The following is an 18,981-nucleotide window of genomic DNA, read 5'->3' as shown; positions in this document are numbered from 1 at the left end:
ACAAAGCAAAAGGTTTAAAAAAATTATCAAACAGAAACAAAGCAATCTTATTTTTTGGAAAACTTTTTGGAAATAAAACTAATGTTTAACTTTAAAGTAATTAATTTTCTAATAATTACAATTAGACTATTAAAAAAAAACTTTAAGGAGATGATATCCAAATAAAAACATTATAAATAAACTTTGTTACTATTACAATGGTTGTATTTTGTGTTTTTTAACATTTAATTTGCTATTTAGACGTGGCATGGCATGAAATTTTCTTGTAGCAATTGAAGATTGTTAAGGGCGAAAGTAATTTTATCTGTTAAATATGGTAGATGTTGAAAAATTAAAAAAAAACGTTTTTCTATAGTAAAAAAATATTATGTAACATAAAACGGTTATTCCAAAACATATTTTCCATATTCATATGAGATTATCGCCACTTATCTACTCGATCATGACAGTTTTACTTAAAATAATCTAACATTTCTTACATGTTCATAATTCTTTACTATTTTATTACTTATTCTATAATAATTTAGAATATTTTGGCTTCAAAACAAAATTGCTACATTCATATAGAAATAGTCACATATTTATCCAATTATAATAATTAAAATTAAAACAAATGAACGTTTTTCATGGTTTAGAATTTAGATTTAAGGTCTTTATTACAAAAATATATGGCTACTTTCTTATAAATTTCCAATAAAGCAAATTTTAATATGACATCATTACTACGAAACTTTTCAACTGTTAACACTTATGAAGAGTTATGGTCCCTGAAACTAAAATAAATTAATCTTTTGCGCCACTAGTGGGCAACTTCGCCAAAGTCCGTAACCTTTAACATTTTCCGTACATAGACTTGATATTCATGTAAAATTAATCATTTCACAATGACACGCGCAAGACAAACAACAGTAATGTCGACCGGAAAAAGAAGTCCTCGCAAGCAACTTCAAACAAAAGCAGGGTTAAAACTATCATCATCAACAGTAATGAAGAATCCTCGCTTAGACATCAAGAGACTTGTTAAGAGAGAAAAGCCAAACCTAGGGTTAAGTGGAAACCTGGCAGCTGACACCAATACTTACAAGGGCGTCGTTATAAATTACAACGAGCCTCCGGAGGCCTCAATGTCAAAGACAAAGTGGAGAATGTATGTTTTTAGAAATGATCAACATTTTAAACCTCTTCACATGCACCGACAAAGCGCGTTTTTGATGGGAAGCGATTCAAGAATCTGCGATATTCCAATTCATCACCCATCAATAAGCAAGCAACACTGCGTATTCCAATACAGAGCAGTGAATAAAAAGATACGCGGTGTTGAAAAAAAGGTCGTACTGCCTTACATATTCGACCTCAACAGCACAAATGGAACTTTTCTGAATGGGGACAAAATTAAACCGAAAAGATACTACGAATTAAAAGAGAAAGATAACATACAGTTCGGTCTATCTCAAAGGGAATATATTTTTATAAATGGTGACTAAAGTTTTAATGATAAAATGAATAAATTAAACTGTTGTTGTTGAAGGTATTGCATTTATTAGATTATTTGTATATTGTTCGAATTCCTATGTTCTATTGAGTACTCCCAATTGACACAGTATTTGTTTATTAGTGATTTTAATAAAAGTGTAAATTTACAACAAATTCTTATCTTTTATGTAAATTAACTTTATTTATTTTAAGTTACAAAATATATGTTATATTTATTGCACTAAAATCTACTTAATTTAAGATAATGGCATTTCTTTAAAATTTTTATTATACTTCTCATAAATTACCATAATTTTTTCTTATTAATAATGCATATGTTTAGTAAAAACAAAATATATATCAAAAATGTATATTCTCAGCTATTCTAATCAGTAGAGCAGCTAAAAGAAGATAATGTTTTCAAAAGTTATACAGTAAATTATATATTAAAGTAATAACAGCATTAAAAAAGAACAAAAATTGGGAATCTTAAAACTTTGTACAATCAACAAACTGTTTTTTACTTAATTTTCTGTAGTTTTTGACATAACATGAATCCAATAACCTAAAATTAAGACAAAATAAAATTTCAATTGTGTGTTACTAAAAAAAAGAAATTTTTAGAAACATTCAAAAGTGTTTATGAATAAAATAATTTTAGAAAAAAAACAGCTAGACTAATATTCTTTGAGTTTTTACTAAGCTCTCTTTTTGAAATAAGATAAAAATATCTAAAACTTGTTAAAAGTATTTAGTTTTATTATATTAAGTACAAATGTTTTTTTATATCTTATCAAAAATTTGTATTATTTTGATAATATTTCTTTTTGTTTTATGTGATTTTACTTAAGAAAAACTTTGAAGAAGTGTTCAAGATTTTTTTTAATTTCCAAATTCCAGGTTTTTCAAGTTTTTTGCCTTTATTGTAAAACTTCAGATTTTTTTAGCAACCCTGCATTTTTTGGCAACCCTGCATACTACTTTTTACAACTTGAACTAAGATCTACAATTAAACTAATGTAAATAAATTTTTTGGTTAATTTATTATAATTAAATTAATTATATTTTTCTATGTCAACTAAATAAATTATTGTGTGCTTTAAAAATTTAAATGTTAAAATATAAACATTTTCTGTTACTGGTTCGCTATTCTGCTATGATATGTTTTCTTTTTAGTTGATCAAGACAGATTTAAACAAAATACTTTATTTAAAGGGCAGTAACTGTTTCAAAACAATAAAGGCAGCCTAGGTTTAAGTTGAAAAAAAAGTTGGTGTGAGCCAAAAGCTGAAAAAATTAACATTAATCAAGCTTATAAACTTAACAAGACCAAAATATATAACATATCATGAGTTAATATAAATAAATTAATTTCTGAAATTAACAGACATTTATAGTTAAAAAGAACTAGCCTGAAATGTAGGAATATTATCAAAATTATCCTTGTTTTTTTTTAAATTAAAACTAACTTGGTTTATTAAAAGTTTTTAAAATAATTTAAACTTAGCTCAATTTATTAACCAGATGTTACTTAATCAATATAAGTAAAGTATAAAAATTTGTGGATTTTTTCTAACATATAGTTTTCACTCTGTACATAAAAATTTGCAAAACTAAAATGTTATGCAAAATTTAGTAATTAATTATTAAAGCAGTAATCTTATTTTCAAGTTAAACTAAATAAAAGTTCTCAAATTACAAAATTTTTAGAAGGAAATATTGTGTGGGATAAAACTTTATTATGGCCTAGTTTACTTTATTGAAAACATATAAATAAATTATAACAGACTTCTATACATTTTTATAGAACTATATTAGTCACTTTTTTGATTTTCATTCGTATATTTATTTACTTTATAAAAAATAAGTACTTTTGATTAGCATAAGGAATGGCAAATATTATGATCCTGGTTTTAGTTTAAATGAAAAAAAACTCTTAATTTTCATTATTATTTCACAATTACATTTATACAGGATTACTAAAAATGTATTTCCGATTTTCTTAATAGTACGAGTTTTAGAGTTTATCAATTATAGGGTAAAGAATTATCTTTTATTGTATAAAAACATTGAAAAGATACTGTAAAGCAATTTAAATTGTTTTATTTTGCTAAACTATTTATTATTAACATTCTCTTTTATCTATGTGTTAAATATCTGTGTCAAATATAAATTTTATTACTTTTAATGTAAATTATTGTTTATAATTTTAAGTTTTTCCAGGTTATTTGTGAATTTATCAAATTTAAAGCTTTTTTCTCAAAATTTCTCAAATTCAAGCTTTTTAAGAATTTTTTAGTTTAGTTATTAAGCTGTTTAAATAAGGTTTTTTGGTAACCCTGCAATTAGAAGAGTTAATTGTAAATGTTAACTCATATCAAACAAATTTAAACAGTTGTTTATTTAAATTAAACCAAATTATTAAATTCAGTGTTTTATTAAGTACAGATATGTGTACATATAAAGTTTGAATAAAACTTTTGTGATAATTTAAGTTGATTTGAAAGAATTGCTAAGGTAAATTAGCAAGCATTTTTGTAGATTATTTGTATTACTTAAATAGAACTTATATTATAAATATAGTATAAAAATAACTATTTATCATAACAAAATCAGTATAATTGTAGTATAAATATAACTTATACAACTAAAAAAAATAATTACATACTGTTTACATTGACTTGTCATATATTATATAATCAACTACTGAAATGCAATAGGTCAGTATTGTTTATTAACAAACTGTAATTAACACTGTTTGAATCAAATTTAGAAAGGTATCTTGTTAGGGATGACAATTTTTTTTTAAAGTTAACTTAACACATTATATTTTAATACTTTAAATACTTGAAAAACATCTGTCCACAGGTACACAGGTTTGAAAATAGAAATTCTTATAGAGGCTTTTAATTCTAATTAAGTACTTTTTTTTATCACTTAGAGAAATATCCACTTATAAGTACACAATTGTAATAGAGCAACTGAATTTTTTATCAAAACTAATGCCAAGCTATTAATTTGAATAATAGAATGTTAATTTAAAAATAGTTTCAAACAAAATTAAAAATTATATCAAAATTTATCACTAATATATAATTTATTAACTTCACTAATATTATATAAAATTAAAGCTTTTTTTTCCTCAATTTTTAATTTTAATGCCTTTTATGGTCTAATGGCCACCAGGGTTGCCACTGGATTTTGGTAATTTTTCGCCTTGTTTTTAAAATGAAACATTTTTGGGTCTATTTTCGTTATTCAATATTACTTATTATAAACTTTAGTAATTACATATAGCAAAACACTAAAAAAACAAATATTATAAGTTTATTTATTTACCAAATTTGAAAACCTTATGAATAGCAATTGAAATGTTTGTTATAAATAAAATTTTATAAGTTTGGAAATTAGTTCAATGCCAATAAATTTGGTGAACTTATTGATTAAGTTTAATTTAAATACAATAATAACATTAACACTCTGTGGTATTTAATAGGCAAAAAACTGTTTCAAAAATAAACAGCTCAAAATCAAAAAAAGAAATTATTTTTTTATTTTTTGCTTATTTTTTAATAAAAATTACATACTTGCATATTAAAAATGAAAAACAATTCAAGCTTCAACTGCGTAAAAACTTCAAACAAAAGCAATTTGGAAAAAAAAACTTTTTGTTTATATTTCCACAGTTAAATTAAATGTTTTAGCTTTTATACAGTTTGTAAAACCTTGTTATGTTTAAGAGTAGCTTTTTTACTTCATTCTATTAGTACTTGGTTTTTTTCAAAGTTTGTAAAACTACATAATAACTTTGTCATAATTAAAAAATAAATACATCAAATGATTTAAAAGATGCAAAAACAGTTCTCACATAAAAAAGCCAAAATTTCAGTTCCAATTGCACTCAACGGACTGCCAATTTTTCCTTTTCGCCCATTTAAAAAACTTTCCCTTTTTTATCGGTCGCAACCAGTTATTCTTCTTTCACTTTCCTCTCCATACGCTTTTGCCAGCTTAAGCAGGAGTTGGTCGTTCACATTCGCAGCTTCGTGTCAAGTTGTGTACCATCTGCCTGTATTAAAGTTATGGTTGTATTTAAGCACATAAGTTATATGCTATATTACGTTATCAATATTTTTTGTAAATGATAGTATCAGACAAGTCAGTTTGATTGATGTATTTATTATAAAAAAGAACTACAAACAATATAACAAAATATAAATTACTTTCGGTTAGTCAAAGCACGCAGTACTTGCGACAACAATTGGACTACAATCACTAAATAAACATTCCCCCCCCCCCCCAGCCAAATCTGCCTGTATTAAAGTTATGGTTTAATCAAGATCTGATCAGCTGCCTGTATATAAGACTATGGTTGTATTTAAGTATGTATTTTACATAAAAAACTTAATAATCTATTATCAATAGTGATGTAAGGCTTTTATCAATTTAATTATGGATTCAAAAAGTAAAAAATATAAGAAAAAACTGTAATTTTATTTTATCGTCGTTTGCTTTTTAAGACTTGGTTGAGGTATGGATGTTAGTACACTTGATTTATTGGTACTAATCATTAAATAAAATCCTACTTTATTTAATTACTATCCCATAAATACTAATTCTATTTGAGACTACGTTACATTAATCAGACAAGACAGTTTGATTAATGTATATATTATAAAAAAGAACCACAAAATACTTAAACAAAATTACTTCTAGTTAATCAAAGCGCGCAGTACTTGCGTCAACAATGATACTACAATCGCTTAACAAACATTCTGCCACCCCAGCCAAGCTTGTACGGTACATGGTCGTCACGGAGACGATATCTCTATATAGATCACAAGTTTACCACTTACAAGTTATCCCTGTTGTCTTGACCAGTGCTTCTGAAATGGGGTTCCGCGGAACCCTAGGGTTCCGCGAAGCCTTTCGAAATTAAAAAAGAAATTTGAAAGAAAAAAAACATATAAATTATAAAACTTCAAAAAAACTAGAACACATAAAATGGAAAACATATATAATTATAGCATTCATTGATCTGCTTAGTGTGTATCTAGTGGTAAAAATTTTAATAAGTATTCATTATTAATAGGTGTCCTAGTTGCGCAAATTTTTGTAAATTTTTTGAATTTATATTTTTAGTGAATTCATTAAAATACTGGTATTATCACTAAAGCAAACAATGTAGGAGCGATCAAAACAAATTCTAAATGTTTACACAATAAAACTAAATAAAAGATCTTTATAAGAAACTTATTTCTGGTATATTACATTGTTTCAAATGCTGTAAAAATGTTTAAAAATATGTCTATTAGCTTGATTTAAAATTTAATATGTATAAAAGCTTATTTTCTACTTAAAAAAAGCTACTATAATGAAATGAAATGTGTCGAAAATTATTTTATCAGCAAGGGTTTAGAGTGGAATAAACGTGTCGGCATTTGTACTGACGATGCAGCGTCTATGACTGGGTCCAAAAATGGTGTAGTCAAGAAAATAAAGGATAAAGCAGTTGAAGCTAAATCGATACATTGTTTTTTACATAGAGAAAATTCGGCAACAAAAGATCTTCCTTCTTGATTATAAGAATTTCTCTCAGCGTCGATTAAAATATGTTAATTTTATAACGAAAAGTGACACAAAGGCCAGATGTTTCAATAACTTATGTGAAAGTCTAGATGCTGACCATCTGCGACTTCTTTATCACAACGAAGTTCGCTGGCTGTCGAAGGGGCAGACACTGGTTCGTCTCGTTGAATTAAAGAAGCAGGTGTTCACCCAGTAAGCAATGGTTAGCAAAGGTTAGCAATGGTAATTTTGCGATGTTTCACCGGTTTGATGAGGCCCATGAAAAATGCATAGAATTCAACTTCTCTGACGAAATATACAACCATCTTGATCTTTTGTCTATAAAGTTTTAACATTATTTTCCTGAAGATGTTCACACCGGAAATTTATGGATTTTGAATCATTTTATGTGTGATATTGCTTCAGAAGAAGTGAATCTTCCTACAGATACAGAAAAAGAATTGCTGCAACTATCTTAAGATAGCAATTTAAAATTGAGTTTCAAAGGGAAGGAGTTTTTAGATTTTTGGATATGTGAAATTTTAGAGTACCCTGTATTAGCAAAGCATGTAGTAAAACTTATTTTACCATTCACCACCACTTATCTTTGCGAGTCAGTCTTTTCGCATGTAACAAACATTAAAACGAAGCAAAAGAACTGAATGCTGACTCCAACCTTATCTGCCTGTCTCCGTCTATCCAAAATCCAGCCACAAATTGACATGCTTGTTGCTAAGAGACAAGTTCAAGCTTCGCACTAAATGTTTTTTATTTATTTTTTGTTAGGCATCTTACCCGTTTATTACAGTAATCTGTGAATTCGATTAAGTTCATGTTCATTTCGTTATTGTTTGTAGCTCTCATTTTGTTTTTACTATGCAAGGAAAGATTTTTATGACGTTGCGATTAATCATGTTTGTTTTCTTTTATTTATTATAGAATCATATAATACCTATTGCCTCTGGCGCACTTTGAGTTTGACTCGACTTAATACTATTACAATTGGTATGATTTCTAACAATGATATAGTTTTGCTGAAAAATTAGTTTTTCACTGAAATTCTTTTGTTTTTTGCAGGAAATATTATATTAAACATTTTATGTAAAATTAAATTAGGGGTTCCGCGGAAAAGTTGAACTTTGGAAAATGGTTCCGCCGCTAGAAAAAGGTTCAGAAGCACTGGTCTTTACTGTGCCCGACATTCATATAAATTATATAGATCACAAGTTTACCACTTACAAGCACTTAAGATCCGAGGCACAAGTTTACAAGTTACATAAGCGTTATCCCTGTTGTCTTGACTGTGCCCGACATTCATATAAATTAAACAAGACAGTTTTAACAATGTATCTATTATAAAAAAACACAAAACAAACGCTATAATAAAATAAAATTCATTTTATAAATAAGTTGAAATAAACAAAACTTTAAACTTTCTGGTCACTCTCTTTGTTATGTTGTTAGTGCAAAACCTTTGTTTTTACAAATTCATTGGTTGGGTTTTTGTTAGATTCAACATTCAAAATTAAACAATCAAACTTTAGCATATGAAAGATGCAATTTATTACAGCAGATTAAAAATTGGACAAATTGTTGTTAGTGCAAATAACTAAAAAGGTGTTAAAATTAAGGTAAAAATTTTAGAACTTGCCCTGTATAAAATATATTTCTAATGTTAATTACATTATGGCTCTTTTAGTACTCCTTGTACAAAAAAAAAATAAGAAGTCTTTCTGTTGAAAGAGTTATGAAGTATGTTAGTTATTTAGTTTAGAATTAAGATTATTTCAACAAATTAAATTTTAAATACTTATAAAATAAGATTTAAAAGTTTGTAGAGAACATTTAGAGTTGGAAATTTAAATTTCAAATAGATCTCATTAAACTTTTGTTTTCAAGAATAATTGTTTTTAATTATAATTTGTTAAAAAAAGCTGAATTCAAATATTTTAAACATGCTCATTAAATTTGACAAATATTTAAATTTGATGCAATAATTAACTAGATAACAGTATTTAAATATAGATAGCTACATATGCTTCAAAAATAAATGTTAACTTCTTTTTGTGTTTGGAATAATATAATGTACACTGTTAAATATTTTTCATCATAACAAAAATGATATATATTTCAAGTTTAGTACATATTTAGTCAGGTTAGATTTTTGGTTTAAAAAAGCAATGAGGCTTAAATACAGTCTGTCAGGTATTTGAGATATAAAATGCTGAGTTTTCAGGACTTAAAGACTGTTTAATACTTTTAAATATAGTCAAATTTTATAGAAAAAAAAAATTATTTACAATCAACTTTATGTGGCTAAATAATTGATTGTGTTATACAAAAATTAAATAGATAGTTTATATTGTGGCTTATAAACAATAAAATAAATTTACAAGCTCAAATTCTAAATAGTGAGTTTAAACCAATGATCAAGTAATAAGCATTGATTTTAAAATCAAAGACATAAAATAAAATTACCAAATTTTAATTAAACTATTCAATACTTTGCAGAAGATAAAAAGAAAGCAAGTCAATTTAAAGACTTGTGGAGTGTGAAAAATAACTTATAAAAGTAGTAAGAATTTTTGCAAACTTGACATCTTATTCTGTTTATTACAACTAATTTATCAAAAGCATCAATAAAAGTGTTATTTATAGAATTGCTTTTCAAATTTTCAATCAAGTGTAAAAACAAGTGTAGACAGATAATCATTAATATATTTAGTGCTATATTTTATTATATTTTTATAAAGTATACCAATTTTTTTAACAATATCTAAAAGATCCATAAATAAAAATTGTTTCTGTACCAAGGGTAAAAATTCTATAAGAAATTACTATAATTAATTTATTACTTTAACTTTTTTTTACCTACCTGGCAAGCTATTAAAATTTTAAATGCCACGTCATAGTACAATGTTTTGATTTTTTTAAACAACTTATTTGTAAAAGTTAACATTGTATTTAATGACAACAAACCTTGTTACAAATTCAAAAAGTTTGTAATACTATTACTACATATACAGTAGCATGATGGAATACATGTTTAAAACCTGCAGGAAATTATTTGAGGATAAACAGGAAAATTGTTTATATTATACACTAATTAGGTGTTATTTAGTAATAATTAACCATAGGGTTTTCTAAATCAGCTTAGAATGTCCAGAAAGTCTAACAAAATGAACAACTACCTTGGTAAGTATCTAAAAGGTTCTCACACACTCAGGTTACTCAGGCTAGCTTGAACATTTTTCAAAATCTTGGCAGTCTCAGGGTTGTTTGATATTGTCTTCAGAACTCTGGCTAGTATAGATATTATTCCTAAAAAGTATATTCAATTTTGGAAAACTTACAAAAAAACAAATTTAAAAAACTACTTTGCATAACAAACCCTTTATTGTTTAAGCAGTAGGGAGGTCTACCTTGATTTTACAAGCTTATTTTATTTTGTTAAGGACCCTGGGGTAAATCTCTTTTTTCTAAGTTGAATTTTATTTTATGGAGTTTTAAGTAAGCTACAAGATGCTTTTTACTGGTTTTAAAAATTCAAAATAGTTTTTGAGATATAGCAGGTCAAAGTTGGAGGTAACAATAGTTTTTATATGGGAGGCGCAAAGTAAAACCGCAAAAAAAATATTTTACTAAAAATTTTTCTTCTCCTTCAGTTTTTTGAGATTTCAGCTTTAATAAACTCATTAAATTAAGACTAAATTGAGAAAAAGGTGTTTTCCTAGAAGAGGAAAACTTAAAAAAGACTGTTTCATTAAAAATTTATATTCTTCATCCTTGAACCAATCTTTTCCAAAATTTTACAGTAACTGTATTACTTACATTGTAATGTTTTAAATGAATGATTGTTTTATACTTTTTTTAAACTGTATAAGGAATGTTTCCTTGAAATTTTGGGTCTCTAGCTTAAAAATAAAAGAGAAGTTAGATTTTTAATGATAATGGCCATGGCAGACTAGAAGTAGCTGACTTCTGAGAAAAAATCCTTAAAAAGTCTAAACAGATGTTAGTTTTTAAAGTTCTAAACTACAAGAAAAAAGTATTTAAATAAACAACAAAAAAAGTGTTTGTTTTTTATGTTTTTTTTAATCCTTTAAAACTCATATTTAAAACAAAGCATTAGTAGCAATGTAATACTGTTTGCAAAAAAATATTAAGAAATAAAAAAATTTTAATCGAATTATTGTATGAACTATAATAAAACCTATTAAAAATAAAGAGGAAATACAGGGTGTCACTCTTTTAGGGACTAAAGACAGCCTAAGTGACCTTAATTTTCAGAAAATTAAATAAAAAAATAGTATAAACATTGAAAAAGTATACTTTAGTAATGCAAGAATATCTATAAAATCCAAATTAGTAAGAAAAGAACCTAATAAAATCAAAATTTTTAAGAAAAAAACATAAGTCAAAAAGCTAGCTTGAGATTAAAGAGAAATGTTCAAATTGATCTTAGAACTTTAATAAAAAGTATAAGGCCATAGGGGGTGTTAGCCATGTTTTTTAAAAGTTGATCTTATTTTATTGAATTTATTTTAAGCTTTAAGATGCTTGTTATGGTTTAAAAAAATTCAAATTATTTTTTGAGATATGACCAGTCAAAGTTGGGCCGCATTATAGGTTCCCTATGGGAAGGAAAAACTAAAACAGCTATAAAAAGACTATTTTGTTAAAAATCTATCTCCTCCTACATTTTTCAAGCAATTTTAAGTAAAAATATTTAAAAAAAAAAAAATTTGTCATAAAATTTTAATTTTTTTAAATTATCAATATTCATAAGTAACGATTTTTCTTTTAATGTAACAAATATTTCCTGAAAATTTGAAGAAGATTGGTTGAAAAATGAAGGAGGAGATAGATTTTTAATGTTTTTTAAAACTTTTAAGAAAATTTACTGCAAAAAATTCGTGGTACATACATTGTATTGGAAACTTTTTACAAAAAAAAATATCTCAAAAGATGAATGATATTTTTTAATTCTATAAAAACTGGCTTGTAGTTTGTAATTAAAGCTTTCATAAACAAGCAAAAGTTAAATTTTATAAAAAAAGTGCTTGAGTTGTGGGGCAAACATGGAAATGGTACTTATACACTCTTTTAATTTGAGCTTTTCATTAATAATCTAATAAACTCTTAGTTGTATCTTTGAAATTACTTATAAATTTTTCAAGAGATAAAAAGTGTTTGGTAGCTAATAAACTAAAAAAAATTCAACTACAAGAAAGCACCTTTACGACTTAAATCTGCACTAAAAATTTAAATATATTGGTAAAAATCTGAGTAAGAGTACATTTTAAATTAAAGTTCAAGGTCATAAAAAAAGGTAAAATGCACTTTGTTAAGTTAACCTTATTAATACATAAAACTAGATTATGACTTGTTTCTACTACTTTTCAGATAAAAAGAAAATTTTTGAATATAATTAATCAAAGTTTTAAAAAGTTCCTAATGGAAGGCAAAAGCTAAATGAGTTAACTGGTTCATTTCACTAAAAATTTATCTTTTTTAGTTGTTAAGTAATCATTTTAAACTTTTCTCATTCCAAATTTATATAAATTTCAAACAACTTGTAAGACAAATTTGATGTGAAAATTTGTTTTAGTAAAAATATTTTTTTTATCTATCTTGGTTATAGTTTTATTTTTACTTTTTTTTTTAAATATATTTCCTACAAGTATACTGTTATACAAATTCTTTTTAAAATGTTAAATAGGTTAAGGGCATAGGGAAGGTAAACACCCTTTTTTGGTTTTTGATCTTACTTTATATAGTTTATACAAAGCTACAAGTTGCTTTTTACAGATTTTAAAAACTCAAAATAATTTTTGAGATATAGCCAGTCAAAGTCAGAGGCAACAATAGGATCCTTATGGGAGGCGCAATTTAAAACCGCAAATAACAAATTGCTAAAAATCTATCTTCTCCTACCTTTTTTTGAGATAACAACCTCAAATTTTCAGGAAATGTTCCTTGCAATATTTATATTGCAAGGAACATTTCTTTAAAATTTGAGGCAGTTTTCTAAAAAAACGTGGAGAAGATAGATTTTTAGTGAAATAGCCTATTTTTGCTGTATAGTTTGTGCCTCCCATTAGGAACCTATTGTTGCCTCCAACTTTGACTGTCTATATCTCAAAAATTATTTTGAATTTTTGAAATCTGTAAAAAGCAACTTGTAGCTTTGTATAAACTTTATAAAGTAAGAACAAAAACCAAAAAAGGGTGTTATCTCCCCTATGCCGTTAATAACATAGAAGCTTATCGTAACAATTTTTCTATAAATCTAAATTTTGAAAAATTTAATCTTATTTCAGTTCCATCTACCTTTTAAAAGTAATTAACATTCTATACAATGTTATGTTTAATGTTGGTACACTATAAAACTGATTTGTAGTTCATACTTAGGTATTAGAAAACAGCCAATAGTATTATTTACAAGATATGACTTAATACAACCCCTACCATACTATAAAAATGTTTGACTACAATTTTTTTTAAAGATTAGGGGACAGCAATATGATTTGAAGCTAAAAAGTACTAATGCACAAAAAACAACAATGTTTATCTATTTAAGGCCATAGGCGTGGTAGCCATGTTTTTTAAAAGTTTATCTTATTTTATTGAGTTTTTTCTAAGCTTCAAGATGCTTTTTTTCGTTTTAAAAAACTCAAATAATTTTTTGAGATATGACCAGTCAAAGTTGGGCCGTATAATAGGTTCACTATGGGAAGGGAAAACTAAAACAGCAAAAAAAGACTATTTCATTTAAAATCTATCTCCTCCTACATTTATCAAGCAATCTTCTTCAAACTTTTACAGTCTTATCTTTATACAATAACAAAAAACGTTACTTTGGAATTAAAAAAAATTTTTGTAAAAATATATTTTTAATGAAAAAAAAAACACTTTTTTTTTTATTTTAGTGATTAAGTTTATATATTTTTAAATTACTAAAATTCTCAAGTATTTTTTTTTCTTGTACTATACGGAATGTTTCCTGAAAGTTTGAAGAAGATTGCTTAAAAAATGAAGGAGAAGATAGATTTTTAGTAAAATTTAAAATTTCCCCAAAAAATTTGCCGCTGATACGTTTGTATTGGAAATTTTTTACAAAAAAATAAATATCTCAAAAGTTAAATGATATTTTAGGATTCTATAAAAACTGGCTTGTAGTTTGTACTTAAAGCTTTAATATAAATGCCAAAGTTATTTTTTGTAAAAAAAAATGTTGGACCACCCCCTCTATGGCCTTAATTAACTTGGTTGTGTACTTTAAAAATAGTGTTAATATTTTTTAGAAAGTGCCCTAAACAGAAATAAAAAGCTGTCTTTTTTTAGTTTTTTTGTTATAATTTTTAGTTTTTTTGTTATAATTTTGTTCCGACAGAACTTTCTAAAAATAGCAAGGAACACTTCCTGAAAATTTGAGGTTCTTATCTAAAAAAACGTAGGAGGAAATAGATTTTTAGTGATTTCTAGTTATTTGCTGTTTTAGTTTGCTGCTTCCATAAAAAACCTATTGTTGCATTCATTTAGACCGGTTGTATCTCAAAATTAATTAAATTTTTTTAATTATGTAAAAAGCATCTTGTAGCTTAGTAAAATCTATATAAAATAAATCAAATTATGATAAAAAAATTTTACCCTCCCCCTCTATGCCCTAAATTGTTTTTTTTTAAGTCTTTTTTTTTTCTTCGCTCTGAAGTACTTTTTAATACACATTGTAAGCAAGTTTGTAGAAGAATTTATTGCTTTTTATTTCTAAAAACTTTGTGCAAAAACTTTTTCATGTTGATAAAATGACTAGAAATATATTCTCAGACAATTAAACAACTTAAATACGCATCATCACTTTAAATCATTTTTTTTCAAACTAGAGGATTATTTATGAAATAAATAAAAAGACTGAAATGACTACCAAGTTTGAAAAGGAGTGTATTCTATTTTTTTCTGGTAAATGTTACAAACCAAAGAATTCCTAGTGTAAGATGTATTGAAGCCTTACAAGTTATTGTCCCAAGCTTTAGTATTTCCCTATTATTTCTACTCTTCATTACAAACTCCAAAACATTTAGTGTAAATTGTTTATTTCCCCCTCATTGCATTAACTTTCAAAACTGCCCTTTGACTTACTAAAATGACTTAAAAAAAGGGTGGTATTAACTCATTTGGGAAACCCTGATTTAAGCAAAAGTGTTTTTATTTTGATTAATATTAAAAGAATTCAATGTTACTTTAAAAGCAAAACAATCAGACTATTTTACTAAAAATCTACTCTCATACAGGTTAATAGAAACTTTTTTTTTAACTTTTTCAGTCTACTCATAAAAGAATATTGATAATTTATAATTCTTTAAAAAAAAAAATTCAACTTTCAATCATCTTTTTTAGGAGTAAATAATTAATTAACTCTTTCTTTTTGTAATAAAATTCACATTTTACAATATTACCTTATTTAAAATGTTTTACAATTTTATTTAATAAACAAATAGTTCTATCAAAACTGTTAGAAGTGTTGTAAGAATTTTTTTCTGTTAATTAAAAGAAAGTTGCTTATTAAATGTAAAAAGAAATAGAATTCAGTAGTTTTTTTAACCACAAAGAAAATACACAAAATAAATATGTTATAGAAATTTTTTTAACTTTATTTATCTTAAAATTAGTTTTTTAATTCTTATTTTCTATGCAAATGGTCAATGAATACTTAAGAATTGTTAGGAACAACACTCACCTATTTTAGTAATGTAGAACTGTTTAGAGAAACTCAAGTAGGTCACTTCATCATGTTCCACAAAAAAGCATACTAGAAAAGAAAGAATTCAAAATTATTAAATGGCATATTAGGTCAGGCATTTTTTGACAAATATTAACATTGACCCTTATTTAAAATTTTAAAGTATAAGCTTAAAAAAATTACTTTTTCTTTAAACTAGTTGTAAAAAAATATTTGAATACAATTTTAGCTATAACTTTTTCAATGTGCTTTTTAATTTAATATTAGAAGCTTTCTCTTTTTTAGAGTAAGCGACCACAAGTTTTAGAAAAATATCTTGAGATTTTTTTAATACTACTTGTTTTACAACTTATATAAAAAATAAGCACATATTTTTTATTTTAAAATAGCACACTATAAGGTGATAATTAAATTTTTCAGTGTCAAGAGTATTAAAATAAAAGTTAAACATTAGTGGATTAAACTGGCTTTGTTTATTTTTACTCAAAGTATATTTTTAAAAATTATGTATGTCCAAATGTGGACAATTTTTGTTACTTTTTGTAAAAATAGTATTTCTTAATTTTTAAAATTAAAGTTTACATCATTTGACTGAAGTATCTGAAATGCTGAGGCTTTTTTTCATTTAGCCTTTTAATTTCATTAAGTTATCATTTCCATTTAATAACTAAAAAGATAAGTTATAAGAAAACTCTTAGTATTTATGCGGTTTTGTTATTAAAATTTGCACTTGTTATCAAACAAAAAACAGAAAGATATTTTAAATAAATTATATGAAATGTTTTAGGGACACCACATTTTTTTTTCTCAGGCTATAGGATATCTAACTAAGATAAAATAAAAAATTAAAAATTTTGAACTAAAAAATTAGTAACTTTTTAAAGAAGTTTGCAAGCATTATTTTGATATTTTCTCATAAAAAAATAAATATTTTATAGCTTTTAGTTATCAATTAAGTTTTGCTATTTTTCAATGGACACCAAACAATATTTAACAACAAAAATTAAAAATAACAAAAAACAAAAAAAAAGTTTACAAATACTTTTTTTCAATCAAAATTTATGATGAACAATTATTAACTTTTGAACTGAAACATAGCAAAAATTGGTTGCTTTTAAGGGCATAGGGGGGAAGCATTTTTTGTACAATTTGATCTTATTTTACATAGTTTATACTGAGCTACAAAACGTTTTTTACAGATTATAAAATTCAAAACAATTTTTGAAATATAGCTGGTCAAATTCACAGGCAACAATATGTTCCTTATGGGAGGCGCAAACTAAATGGGCAAAAAGAGACTATTTTACTAGAAATCTATCTTCTCCTACGTTTTTTGAGATAACTACCTTTAAATTTCAGGGAGTTTTCCTTAATATATTTAGAAAATTCTGCCAGAAAGTAATTTTAAAATATTAAACTACAAAAATTATATTGAACTGTTTCTTAATTTTTTTCCAACAGGATTTTTTAAATATTGTACATTATCTCAAAAAACATAGAAGATTTTAGTGATTTCTAGTTATTTGCTGTTTTAGTTTGCGCTTCCCCCATAAGGAACCTATTATTGACTTTGAGTTTGACCAGTTATATCTCAATAGTTATTTTATATACTTAAATATTGTAAAGAGCATCTTATAACTTCTAAAAACTATGAAAAACAAGATAAAGGCCATGGGGGTAAGCCATGTTTTTTAAAACTTGATCTTTTTTTAAAGAGTTTTTTCTCAGCTTTAAGATGCTTTTAACCATTTAAAAAAATTCAAATTAGTTTTTGAGATATGACCAGTCAAAGTCGGGCAGCATAATAGGTTCCCTATGAAAAGGGAAAACTAAAACTGCAAAAAAAGGAGCCTTATATTTAAAATCTATCTCCTCCTACATTTTTCAAGCAATCTTCTTCAAACTTTTACAGTCTAATCTTTATACAATAACAAAAAAACCTTACTTTAGAATTTAAAAAAACTTATGTAAAAATTTAAAATTTTTGAAATAAAAAAACTTTTTTTTTTTTTTTTGTGATAAAATTTTTATTTTTTTAATTTATTATATTTACAACTAACTTTTTTTTTCTTTTAATATAAGAAACATTTCCTGAAAATTTAAAGAAGATTGCTTAAAAAATAAAGGAGAAGATAGATTTTAAGTAAAATTTAAAATTTCCTAGAAAATTGACTCCAAAAAATTTGTGGTCCATACGAAACTTTATACAAAAAATAAAACATCTCAAAAGTTAAATGATATTTTTAAATTCTATAAAAACTGGCTTCTAGTTTGTATTTAAAGCTTTCATATAAAAGCTAAAGTTAATTTTAGTGAAAAAAAGTGTGTTACACCCCTATGGCCTTAAATTGTGAAAGAGTGTTTTATCCCCCCTATGCCCTTAATTTTATTATACATGTATATATGCTTATATAAATTTTGCAAAAAACCTGAATGAAAAAAACTTAGAAACCTTTATGTGAAATTATTTTTTTGTCATCAAAGCAATTTTTGGTAACCAATTGCCCCTGTACCATTGTGAAATATTACTAGTAAGGCAGGTGATCATTTACAACCTAAATGAAATAAACTACTTGAACATTGACATAAATATATATATATATATATAATAAAAGCCTTTCAAGCATAAAGTTATAATTTAAATTAATTAAATAACTGATAAATTGGTGTCTCTTTGGGCTAAAATTTTGTTGGTCAATACGTTTACTACAGATAAATCTTATGTAAAGAACTAAAACTTTACAGATGTTTTTTAATATTTTATTGTAATAATACATTATTGTATTCATTTTAAGGGCATAGGGGGAGGTAAACACCCTTTTTTGGTTTTTGATCTTATTTTATATAGTGTTTATTAAACTACAAGATGGTTTTACAGATTTTAAAAATTCAAAATATTTTTTTAGATATAGCCGGTCAAAGTCGGAGGCTACAATAGGATCCTTATTGGAGGTGCAAACTAAAACAGCAAATAACTAGAAATCACTAAAAATCTATCTCCTCCTACTTTTTTTGAGATAACTACCTCAAATATTTAGGAAATGTTCCTTGCAATAATTAGAAAATTCTGTCAAAACAGATTTTAAAAAAATTAAAAAATAAAAATTTTATAATAAAAAAACTAAAAAAAAACTGTTTTTTTTGTTTATTTTTTTTATAAAATTTTTATTTTTCAATTTTTTAAAAATTCCTTCTGA

General features: G+C 25.2%; 1 long non-coding RNA gene and 1 pseudogene across 1 annotated transcript; one reads left to right on the top strand and one right to left on the bottom strand.

Annotated features, from left to right (window-relative positions):
• The first annotated feature begins 884 nt into the window (after positions 1–884).
• Positions 885–1,869, top strand: LOC145836396 (smad nuclear-interacting protein 1 pseudogene; annotated as a pseudogene).
• Positions 1,870–5,213: 3,344 nt separating this feature from the next.
• Positions 5,214–15,874, bottom strand: LOC145837165 (uncharacterized). Its single transcript, XR_014369923.1, has 3 exons — positions 15,782–15,874; positions 10,233–10,362; positions 5,214–5,542 (listed from the first exon to the last, which is right to left on the bottom strand). It is a non-coding gene; the product is annotated as an uncharacterized LOC145837165 (long non-coding RNA).
• Between the last annotated feature and the right edge of the window lie 3,107 nt (positions 15,875–18,981).

This window comes from Thalia democratica, chromosome 5, assembly GCF_965202585.1.
Source record: "Thalia democratica chromosome 5, ktThaDemo2.hap1.1, whole genome shotgun sequence".
Classification (NCBI taxonomy): Eukaryota; Metazoa; Chordata; class Thaliacea; order Salpida; family Salpidae; genus Thalia; species Thalia democratica.
This window is presented reverse-complemented; position numbering and strand designations above follow the sequence as displayed.